This window comes from Sciurus vulgaris (assembly GCF_902686455.1).
Source record: "Sciurus vulgaris genome assembly, chromosome: 7".
Taxonomy (NCBI): Eukaryota; Metazoa; Chordata; class Mammalia; order Rodentia; family Sciuridae; genus Sciurus; species Sciurus vulgaris.
Window position 1 is genome coordinate 132,831,119 of NC_136467.1, and position 11,315 is coordinate 132,842,433.

General features: G+C 38.8%; 1 protein-coding gene across 1 annotated transcript in view; it reads right to left on the reverse strand.

Moving 5' to 3' along the window:
* The window catches only part of EXOC2 (exocyst complex component 2), a 219,401-nt gene extending 218,442 nt beyond the window's left edge, over positions 1 to 959 (reverse strand). The window contains 1 exon segment of the mRNA XM_079147307.1: positions 525 to 959. The gene's annotated coding sequence lies outside the window, so the exon portion shown is untranslated.
* Between the last annotated feature and the right edge of the window lie 10,356 nt (positions 960 to 11,315).

Here is an 11,315-nt window from a genome sequence, read left to right on the forward strand (position 1 = left end):
CACCACCACGCCCAGTCCAATTTTGCCCATTCTTTGGGGTAGATTCCTTCCTTGAATAAGCCACAGAACTCACTATGCCTATCGTGGCATCCTGCTGCAGCTGTGAGTCAAAAAAGGAAAAAAAAAAAAAAAAAAAAAAAAAACCTTCTATTTTTTGTACAGCAAAAAATACATTATGCTCTGTGTCTTTATTATTTAGCAATGATGATGGGGTTCTGAGTAGTGGGCCAGTACCTCAAGGGAAAGAACTGAGAAGTTGTCTCTTATTCCTTCTCTAATACTCTTAATGTAGAACAAGTTTCTGACCTATACTATTTCCTTTCTTTCTAAACTTTTTATGATTTTAACTTTTCGTTTTTAACATGTAAGTCAAATTCATTGATGACAAATTTCCTCCATTTTGTTTGTCTGAGGAAATCTTTCTCCTTCAAATTTAATAACCATCGCATTCTTCATTTCTGTGATTTTACTTCTAATATTTTTATTCTTTCTTAAAGTTTCTACAGTCTACTTATTTTACTTACCTGTTATATATGATCTACTTTTTCCATTAGAGCCCTCAGCATATAATCATAGTGGTTTGAAATTTCTAGATTGCTAATTCTCCCATCCCTGCCATATTTAGGTGTGGTTCTAATGCTTGCTCTATTTCTTCAAACTGTGTTTTTAGTCTTTTAGTATGCCTTGTAATGTTGTGTTGAAAGTTGGACATGAAATACTGGTTAAAGCAAGTCAATACTGAGTTCCCTCAGAGACATCTGCACTGATCATTCAGTTCCCTCCTAGGCATCTGCACTGATCATTTGTGATTCTCTCTATGTGCCTATGTTTAGAGGCAGCAGTGACCTTAATTATCTAATGGATATAAGAAAAGCTGTTAATTTCCAATTTCTTCAACTTTTTCTTCTTGGGGGAACACGAGTGGTGACCTCCAGGTTCTTTAGATGCCAGTCCAGAAACTGCAAGAGATTTTTGTTTTAATATTTACATTAGTAAACTGCATGATTATAAAACTAAAGAAGTAATCCTTACAGTTTACTCAAGCTTTGGTATTTAAAAATATTCTAAAAACCAAGGTTATTCTAATGAAATATACATCTAGTAAGGTTAAAATAAGAAAAATATACAGTTTTAAAATTCATATTTATCAAATAAAATTAACCGATAACAATAAATATATTTTATTTGTATTTGTTAGTTTTCTATTTAAAGCAGTATAATCTAAGCCTAAGCCATAACAGTACAAGGCTTTGGCTAACATAGCAGTTGAGTTATGAAACTGCATTACTGTACTGTTGCTATGTTTATTCAGAAATGTAAAATGAAATTTAAGTAGTTAGAAGGAGAAAAGATTTTTATTTCTTGGGTCTACAGAACCCTTAGGGTGAGGAAGAGCAGAAACTTTTCTAGTAGGACAATCTTTTAGAGATGTTTGCAAAAGTGCAACGTAATATAGCAAGGCTTCATTTACTAGATGCAATTAGTAAGATAGTCTTCATAAAGGAAACTTCCAAATAAGTAGGCTTTATACTTTAAAATTAAAAAAAAAAATTTTAAATCCTATGTAATTCTTAACTATTTTGGCAGGGATCATCCTGATCTATATTTGCCTTTCCAGTGGTATATAGAACACAATTGATCTTTAAAAAATTCACTCGTGGCAATTATTATGGTCATTAATGACTGCTCTGGGTATGTTTCCGTGTTACTGCTTCAGACTGCAGGGTTTTATGGGCATACTTTTTATAGTCACTTGATGTCAGACTAATATCTGACTTGATGTCAGATTCTTATTAGATCGTGGTACCAGTCTCTGATAAGTCTATTGTCTTTTCCTTCTTATTTGCTGCTTCTAAACTGCTGCACTGCTTCTAGATGATCACTGTTCTCATCAACTCATCCCTCCTGTTTTAACTTGTTCAATTCAGTTCTTGAGCATTCCTACAAAACAGAAATCATATGGCAGAGTCATGAGGTACCCAGAAGCTCCTAGCTGCATTTAATTAAGCCTCTCTCAAGTCAGGAAGAGCCCCAAGCTTCTTGTTATCTTCCTCCAAGGCTGGGGTTCTCCACTGGGGCACTAGTCACGTGTTATGGTCTAGACATTAGTTGTCCCCCAAAAGTTCATAAGAGATAATGCAAGAAAATTTAGAATTGAAATCATAGTTATGAGAGCCACTGACAGGGATTAACTGAGCAGTACCTATAGGCAGGTAGGGTGTGGCTGGAGGAGGTAGATGACTGGGGGTGTGGGCCTTTGGGGTAAATATTTTGTCCCTGGTGAGGAGAGCTCTTTGCTTCCTGATTGTCATGTCTTGAGCTGCTTTTCTTCATCATACCCTTCTGCCCTGATGCTCTGCCTCAGCTGGAGCCCAGAGTCTCTATGAACTGAGACCTCTGAATCCGAGAGCGCCAAATAAACTTCTCCTACTAAAATCGTTCTTGTCAGGTCTTTTGGTCATAGTGGAGAAAAAGCTGACCAAAACACAGTTTGGATATGACCATTCTTTATGATGAAAACTATCCTCCTGTGTGTTTCAAAATGCTGAACAACATACCTACCCTTAACCAACTAAGTGCTTGCAGCTCCCCTCCAACTGTGATGATCAAAACTATCTCCAGACAATTCCAAATGACCTCATTCAGAAGGAAAGGGAGACACCGCCAGTGAGGAATCAGTGCTCCAGGGATTAAAATGCACCCAGAAATCTAGATGCTTAGAATAAGACTGTCTCTTCTGGGGCAACTACACCACCACTGGCAAGAATGAAGAGCAAGGCCCAGATCTCAGCATATGCTCAGGAAGACTCCACTGCCCCTTAAACTCACAACCTCACCACCATGATCATCCTTAATTATTATGTCCTATTTGTTTACCTTGGTCATGGGAATGTCACTGAAGGAGTTCTCAAAGAGGGGGTCCTCAACCCAGAACAAGTGGGTCATAGGTATACATGAGGAAAAAAAAAAATTCAGCATGCACCAGTTGGAGTCACAGATTTAAGAAAGCATATAAACAGTGAAAGGAGAATGTGGGTTATCTCAAGGGAGAGACATTTTTTGGAATAAAGTAAGGAATACAGATTCAAGGGAGAATGCCAGCCATCTTGAGTGAGAAGGTGTGGGGGTAAAGCAAGGAATACACATTCAAAGGAGAATGAAGGTAATCTCTCCAGAGGGAAAAAGCAACCCCTTGGTGTGGAGTTAATATTCATAAAGGGACAGTTGCTAGGGGCTGGGCTAGAGGGTAAGCCAGGGAGGAGTTAGACAATTTCCTGCTTGTTTTCCCTGCACTTGCATATCTCCCTTATGTTACTTTTTGCAGGCAAGGGTACTGGTTAAATGATCTGGCCAAGGGCACAGACTGAGGACATGAGCTAAGTTGCTCATGAATGCATGTTTTGCATTTCAAATATTCATGGGTGTTTCTGCATTTCAATGGTTCTTGGGTGCTTCTCTTTTGAGACTCACTGGGTCTTTCCTGTATCCCCAAATTCAACTCATGGATATCCTGCACAATCAGACTCTAACCCCTGTAAAATCTGACCATCCTTTTCTTGACTACTGTCTAAAATAAGAACAAGAAGACAGACTTTGGGGGAGGGTCTCTGGTTGTGATGCCTTTCCACTCCATTATTTGCATTAGCTCTCTTACAGCTCCAAACAGGTAGGTGTGATGTCAAAAAATGACCAAAAAGTATATTTTTAAAAACAGGTTAGAGTGGCTTCCTGTAACTTCCTTAATCCAAAAATAGGAAACTGAGTACTTCCCACAATATAAAAATGGAAAGCTGAGAACTATCATTACTTTTAATTAAGTCTTAAAACTGCTATGCTGGGTTCAAAGAGTAACAGAAGTAACAAAGTCTAAGCTAGAATTAAGCAAAAATACCAAATTGATCATAATTCACATGCAATTAGCCAAATTTGAATCATTATAACTAAACAGATAACTCTAAGGTCAAAATGAGTGTCATGATAATTACAGAACAAATGGTACCAAATGATTGATAAAGATTGCTAACAAGATTACTTCCTTTCCTTAAATAATTCCATTAAAAAAAATAAAGAATTTGTTTAGCCTTGGAAATAACTTATTTATTTATTCTTTTAACTGGCTAAAATTGGGGCCATGTTTTAACATAAGAGTTCATACATCCTGTTCCAAAAAAAAAAAAAAAAAAAAATTACCTTATGAAAGCCTAACAGTAAAAAATGAGACTGGGCCATGGTAAAAACAAAGAAAATCTGCAAAACACAACAATAACTTCAAAAATAATTTGGAGAAATGAGGTAGCCACCATGAATGTTTTCATATATTCTATTCTACGTCAAATGCATGCCTTCTGTTGAAGGCAATAAGAACTGCCTTCTACTGATCTTTTCTTCTCTCTGCTACTAAATCCCAAAGCTGTGGTTCAAAGTCCTGAACCCCATATATTAATGATGTTTTTAATTTTCAGTACTTTATGATGCTTTGACATCTTAAGGCCTTGGGGACCTAGGAAGGGAATGCCCCTCTAAGGGTCACCTATTTCCCAGAGACAACAAAAAACTTGCTGGGGGAACACGCCTTTGATATTCAAACCAAGTCAAAGTAGAGTCCAAATGCTCTCACCAGGTTCTCTAGCAGTCAGGGATACTATTCCTCAACCCTAAACACCCTAGGTACCAGACAACTAGAGACTACCTCTATATCCCTGAACCCCTGGAAATCATTCAAACTATCCAATCCTAAATTTGCTCAGCTTGCCCACTCTGCCTTACCCATTCACTCCTGTGAAAACTACAACAAAGGCTCTGGCCCATGCCCCTCCAATCCCAGCTCCCTCTGTTCCTGGTGCTTCCCTGATGACCCTATGTGTCCTATGTGGCAAGGGATGGCTCCTCCTCTTAGAAACAATGAACAATCAACTACCTATTGATCTGTTGATCTCACAATAACTAGAAAATATGAGCAACATTTAAAACAGCCTTCAAGGTTTAGCCTTTCCTGGGTCACTGCAAGTCAATGAATAAAGAGAGTCTCAAGATTGAGGATGTGGGGAGGCAGGAAAAAAGCAAATTACATTTAGAAATTCTTAATTCCTTAAGTGTTCTAGGGGAATCTGGCTATAGTAATAGCAATTTTTGTTTGGTCACTGTTATGATTTAGGTGTGAGGTGTCCCACAAAAGTTTCTGTATTAATGCAAGAATGTGAAATGAATAGATTGAGAATGCTATAATGTAACCAAATCAGTCTATCCGAGCTTAAATGGACTGGGTTAACTATAAGCAGGTGGAACATGGCGGTGGAGGTGGGTCACTAAGGGCATGCCCCGAAAGAGTACATTACATCTTCCCTATGGCTTTGTTTAAGTCAGCCTTTTCACTGCTGTGACTTAATGATCTGACCAGCAGAATTATAGAGGAAAGGTTTACTTGAGAGCTCACAGTTTCAGAGGTCTGGGTCCATAGAAGGCCAGCTCCATTCCTCAGGGTTTGATGTGAAGCAGAACATCACGGTGGGAGAGCATGGCAGAGGGAAGCAGCTTGCATCATCAGAAAGCAGAGAGAGACTCCACTCTCCAGATACAAAATATATACTCCATAGCCATGCCCCAATTCAAACCTCCTCCAGTCATACCCTACCACTTCAATTAATCCCACCAGGGATTAATTCACTGATTGGGTTAAGACTCTTACAACCCATTCATTTCTCCTCTGTACCGCCCTGCATTGTCTCACATGTGAGCTTTTGGGGGTCTCACATGTGAGCTTTACGGGGACACCTCACATCTAAATCATAACAGGCTCCATCCCTGCCCTCTGCCTTCTGATCCCACAATAAGCTGAGCTGCTTTCCTCTGGTGGACCCATTTTCCCATGATATGCTGCCTCACCTTGGGTTCAGAGCAGTGGAGCAGGACCTCTATTGACTGAGTCCTCTAAAACTGTGAACCCCAAATAAATTTTTCCTCATTTAAACTGTTCTTGTTGTGTATTTTGATCACAGTGATTAAAAACAAAACTAATTAGAAATTGGTACTGAGAGTGGGGTCACTGCTATTACTAACCTGACCATGTGGTTCAGAAGCGTTTGGAGCTGGTTAGCAGGAGGAATTTTGAAAAGTTTAGAAATGCAGGTTAGAAAAGCTTTAGATATTGAGTAGAGATTAATGGGTGAAGACCAGAATGCCAAAAAAGAATGCAGACTGTGCTCATGAGGTTTCACAGGGAAATGAGGACTTTATCAGGAATTAGACTAGAGTCCAAACATGTTGTATTCTGGCAAACAATTGGGCTAGATTTTACCCATGTCCTCAGATTTTGTGTGGGACTGAATCTAAAAGTGATAGACTAATTAATCTGGCAGAGGAAATACCAAGGCATCACAGCTTTCCATCAGTGGTAAAGATATTGCTGAAGTTTTTAACCAGGATTACTGTGAGCATTAGAAGCAAAAAGCAGAGCTGAAAGATTTTATTAAACTTACAGACTGGCCAGAAAAGTGCATGTAAAGCTCTTTACATGGTCAAGGAACGTGTCCTTGTTGAAGAGATTACAACCCCTAAACATATGCTATGTTGAAGAGATTACACCCATTAAAGAGATGCTAAGTACTTTGCACAGAGACAATGAAGGGCATCTCAAGTATTTTACAAGACCACACCAACTACAGGCTTCAGAGTATAGAAGAGTAAGTTCCTTAAAGAAGAGATCACAGAGGTGTACTGATAGCACAGGGAGCCTAAGGCATTGTTTCATCATGCTGAGCAACTTAGGCACTCTGAGGCCACTTGCAGCTATGATTTCAGGGGTCCCAGATACTGCAAACTATTAGCACACCTTGGCAGAATCCAGGTGGTGCTGGTTCTGCAAGAATGTAGGACTCTCAAGTTAAGGGGCCATGGAGGTTTCCACTAAAGTTTCAAAGGAAGGCCTAAGAGGCCAGGCAAAGTCTAAAAGGGTTAGAGTCTCTGTAGGCTGCCCCTGAGAGGGCAATGCATGAATATGTGAAGATGAAGATGCAACTTGAATGGAGATCCCAAGAATTAAGAGATGAAAGTAATGTGGACAGTATGCCAAGGAAAACTGTTGGCTGTAGAGTGTCAGACTACAAGGGAGACCACATGGACTGCAACTGGCAACATCAAAGGCACAGGGTTTCCTAAATCATTTGGAAATAACACTTGACAGTCATGTGTCCTGGATGCAGTACACAGTAACAGGGACCTGTTTCCCTGGGTTTTACTCTTGCTTTTGGCACCCTCCCTTCTTCCTATCACTTCATTCCTCTCTTTCAAAATGGGTATGTTCCTCGGTATGACTATACATTGGATATATGTTAACTTGTTTTTGATATTTACAGGGGCTCATAGCCAAGAGTTTGCTCACAAGAATGTGAAATGACTGGACTGTGAGAGCTGTAACCTAATCAATCCATCTTAGTTTAAACCAAAATAGTCATTAATACAAAACAGATTAATGACAGAAGACAGATAAGAGGATTCAGCATACATGATCCCTCATTTTCAAAGAGTACAATTGACTCTAGCACCACATTACCCATAAATTCTGAAATTTGGGACTTTGCATAAAGGACATGTTTTTATGGTGATTCTGCAAATCCCCACATTACACTTTTCAGGGATCTTAATTCCTTATTTAGTAGGCTAAAGTTTTCATGTATACTATAGAATTAATATTTGAGCTATGTATTTAGGAATAAACAAGACTCATGCCTTTATTTACAACATTTTTCTGGGTAGGGATACAGTTCTGTGGTTGAAAACTGAACATGTGTAAGGCCCCCAGCATCAAGTCAAAGAAAGAGAAATTTTTTTTCAACTGAAAATAAGAAATAATAAAAATATTAGTAAAGGATACAAGTGGCCATTAATCAACAGATAACCAATCTTAGACATTATGCAAACATCAACCAATAACAATAGCAATTTTACTTACTGAATCATTATTATGTCCAGGGATGTTTCTACAGTCTCCCCATGTGATGTGATAACTTTTAATCCTCACAATTCCTCTATGAGATTAGCCCATTAAATACTTTGTCTAATACCCCATTACTAGCAACTGGCAGAGCAGGATTCACACCTGACAATTTGGCTCCAGCAGCTGAGTTTGTAAAATCACACACACACACACACACACACACACACACACACACACACACACCCTTCATGTTGTCCTTCATGTGTGAAGTATTTGTCTGACACTGTCATGCTTGAAGCCTGGGTTCAACTCCCAGGACTGGAGGTGGGGGTGGGGAGGAAGGGGGCCACAAAAAAAGAAGTTTGAATGGTTACCTGCATAGAATGAGAGATACTGGCATTAACGACACTACCAAGTTTTTTAATCAGTGCAAAGTCAGATGACTTATATGGGGTAAAGAACACTAGTATTGCCAATACCACACTTTGGCCACACAAACCAACTTGTTCAAATATGAAGATACTTTCATTCTGGAAGACTGGATGAGAAATGCTATAGAAGAATGGTTTTAATCTGGCTTAAGACAGAAAATATTCTAAGCAAGAATAGAGAAAATATGGGATTCTTGCCACATAATTTGATTAAGAATGACCCAAGAAGCAGGGCAGAACAGACTGGAAACAATATAAAAACCACAAGAAGTCACCATTATCTCCCAGGAAATTTGGTGTGTAGGCTCTGCAGCAAATGGGTAAACTACTTTAAAGCTACAGTAAGGCTCTTCATCATATGATGGGAAAATTCCACTTATTATGAGACATAGGATGGCCAAAAATTAAGAATAACTTCATTCTAAACAAACAAATGCTTTACTTCTTGTATCTGATTTTCTGTATATTAACTTCAACCCCCAAAATACTTCAGTTAAAGTCAAAAGCATAATTTTCTTGCTTACTGATATAGTTTGGATCTGGAATGTCCCCCAAAGGCTAATGTATGGAATGCCTGGTTCCCAGCTGGTGGTGCTACTGGGAAGGGATGGAAACATTAGGAGGTGGGCCTAGTTAGAGGAAACAAGCTCTTGGGTATATGCCTCTGAAGGGTTTATTTTGTTTCCAGCACCTTCACCTTCCTCCACCCACCCCCAGCTCTGCTTCCTGGCCACCAAAACATGAGTAGCTTTCCTCTACTATACCCTCCCCACTATGATGTTCTGCCTGACAAGCCTTCAGCAATGGGGCCAAGTGACCATGGACTAAAATTCCTGAAACTATGGACCTTGAATTTTTTATGGATCTTTATTTTTTATGGATCTTTAATTTTTTTCCTCATGTATTCTGTCACAGCAATGGAAAGCTGACAAACACACATATAACTCCAAATATTTATAAAATTAAAGAATTTCTGGTTATTTGAAAGTCAAATATAAATATAATCAATTAAACCAAAAGATCTAGGCAAACATGACATAAATGTGTATTACAGCTTTCATAGTAGAAGTACCTCCGGATTTGATGGAAGAAGAACAGTGAACACACTGATTTCCCAGTCATACAGAAAAGCACATCTTCTTTACGTTAATAAAAGAGAGACAACCAAACTTGAAAAGCCAAATAGGAAGTTGTCCAGAGCCGGCAGGTCACGCGCCCTGCCTTGCCTCAAGGTCACGCGCCTTGGCTCATGGTCAGGCGCTTTGACTCATGGTCACGCCCCCTGCCGCGCCTCATGCTGAGCTAAGATGGCGCCTGCCAGATGCTGGTGGGGCGTGCCATTACCTGTTTACACACCTGTCAGACTATACCAGGTGCATCACACTAGATTGCGTGGTGCTTCATGATTGGACAATTACACTTCCTTATTGGAGTTCTGGCGCGAGACTAGTCTTGCCTTTGCGCGCTTTACTCTGATTGGTTTCTGTACTTTATATTAACTGTGTTTATTCCTCTAATAAACGAGACTTGATCAGGCTTTTGTCTTGTCTCCATTTCTCGTGTCTCTTGTCTCTTTCAATCCCAGCACCCCCCTCCAGGTACCCGTTGATATCCTGCGGGCCGGGGCAGGAAGTTTGAGAAAATATTCAAAATGATAAAATATGAATAGCTCTATACATAAACAGCTCACAAAATTCAATAAAATATAAGGCCAGAAAAGAAAACAAAAGAAAAAGAAAAGAAACAGAAGGCAGAGCAGACAATTCACAATGAAGGAAATGCAAGCAATAAGCAAACAGGAGAAACAAACAAAAACTTAGATTCCATATTTTCCTATTACCACAAGATATTTAAGACAATTAATCATGTGTATATGCTAGATCTGTGTGGTGTTTCTATGTAACAAATCATTCTAACACTGAAAAATAACAATTTGGCAAAATGTGTCAAAGTCTTAGATAAACTTCTGTATTGACTTGAAACATTCCTGAAAAGTGAACAATGATTCAAATAACCCAAGCCATGGTCATTATCAGGCATGAATCCCCACAGCTATAGAAATTTTCTATAACAAGTGGTGGGAGGCATCCCAAACAACTAGAAAATGAGTTAGGTAAAACTGAAGGGCCAATCAAGGAAATACTAAGGCAGAAGTGAAATATTATTAAAAATATATGCAAGACCAGAAAATACAACAAATTACAAAAAAAAAAAAAAAAAAAGACAAATTTAGTTGGACATATAGGTAGGGGGAGAGAGAGAGGGAGTTCTGAGAGCGAGTGAGAGAGAAGACAAGAAAGACATAGAGAGGTAGAAAGGTCCTGGAAGAAAACACTCTAAAATGCTAAGTGATTTTATTAATCACGTATCAAAGATTAAATAGCTTGGGCTGGGGTTGTAGCTAAGTGGTAGAATGCTCGCCTAGCACATGTGAGGCACTGGGTTTGATCCTCTACCCTCAGCACTCATTTAAAAAAAAAAAATCAATGAAGTTATTATGTCCATTCACAACTAAAAAAAAAAATGTTGGTAGTCAGATGTGACAGCATGCATCTCTAGTCGAGCTACTGAGGAGGCTGAGGCACATTCACAGTTAATAAGTGGTAGAGTTGGGATTCAAAATCAGGCTCCAGCTCTATGCTAGTCTGATTTTCTCAGTGATTTTTTTTTAACTTTCTATTATGGAAATCATAAACATACAAGAAGAAACACTAGCATACTGAACTTCCATGTTTCCATCAATCAGCTTTTAGAATCATGTCTCCTATTTCAACCACCCCACCTCCTCAAATCCTTTTTATATTTTTGAAGAAGTACTTTAAAGTCAACTATAAACATGTCATATCATTCACAAATATTTTTGTTTGTATCTCTACAAAGGACCTTATACTCAGTCCAAGTTCAATTTTTCCATCCTGTCTCAAAAATTAGTTGATATAAGCCGGGTGTGG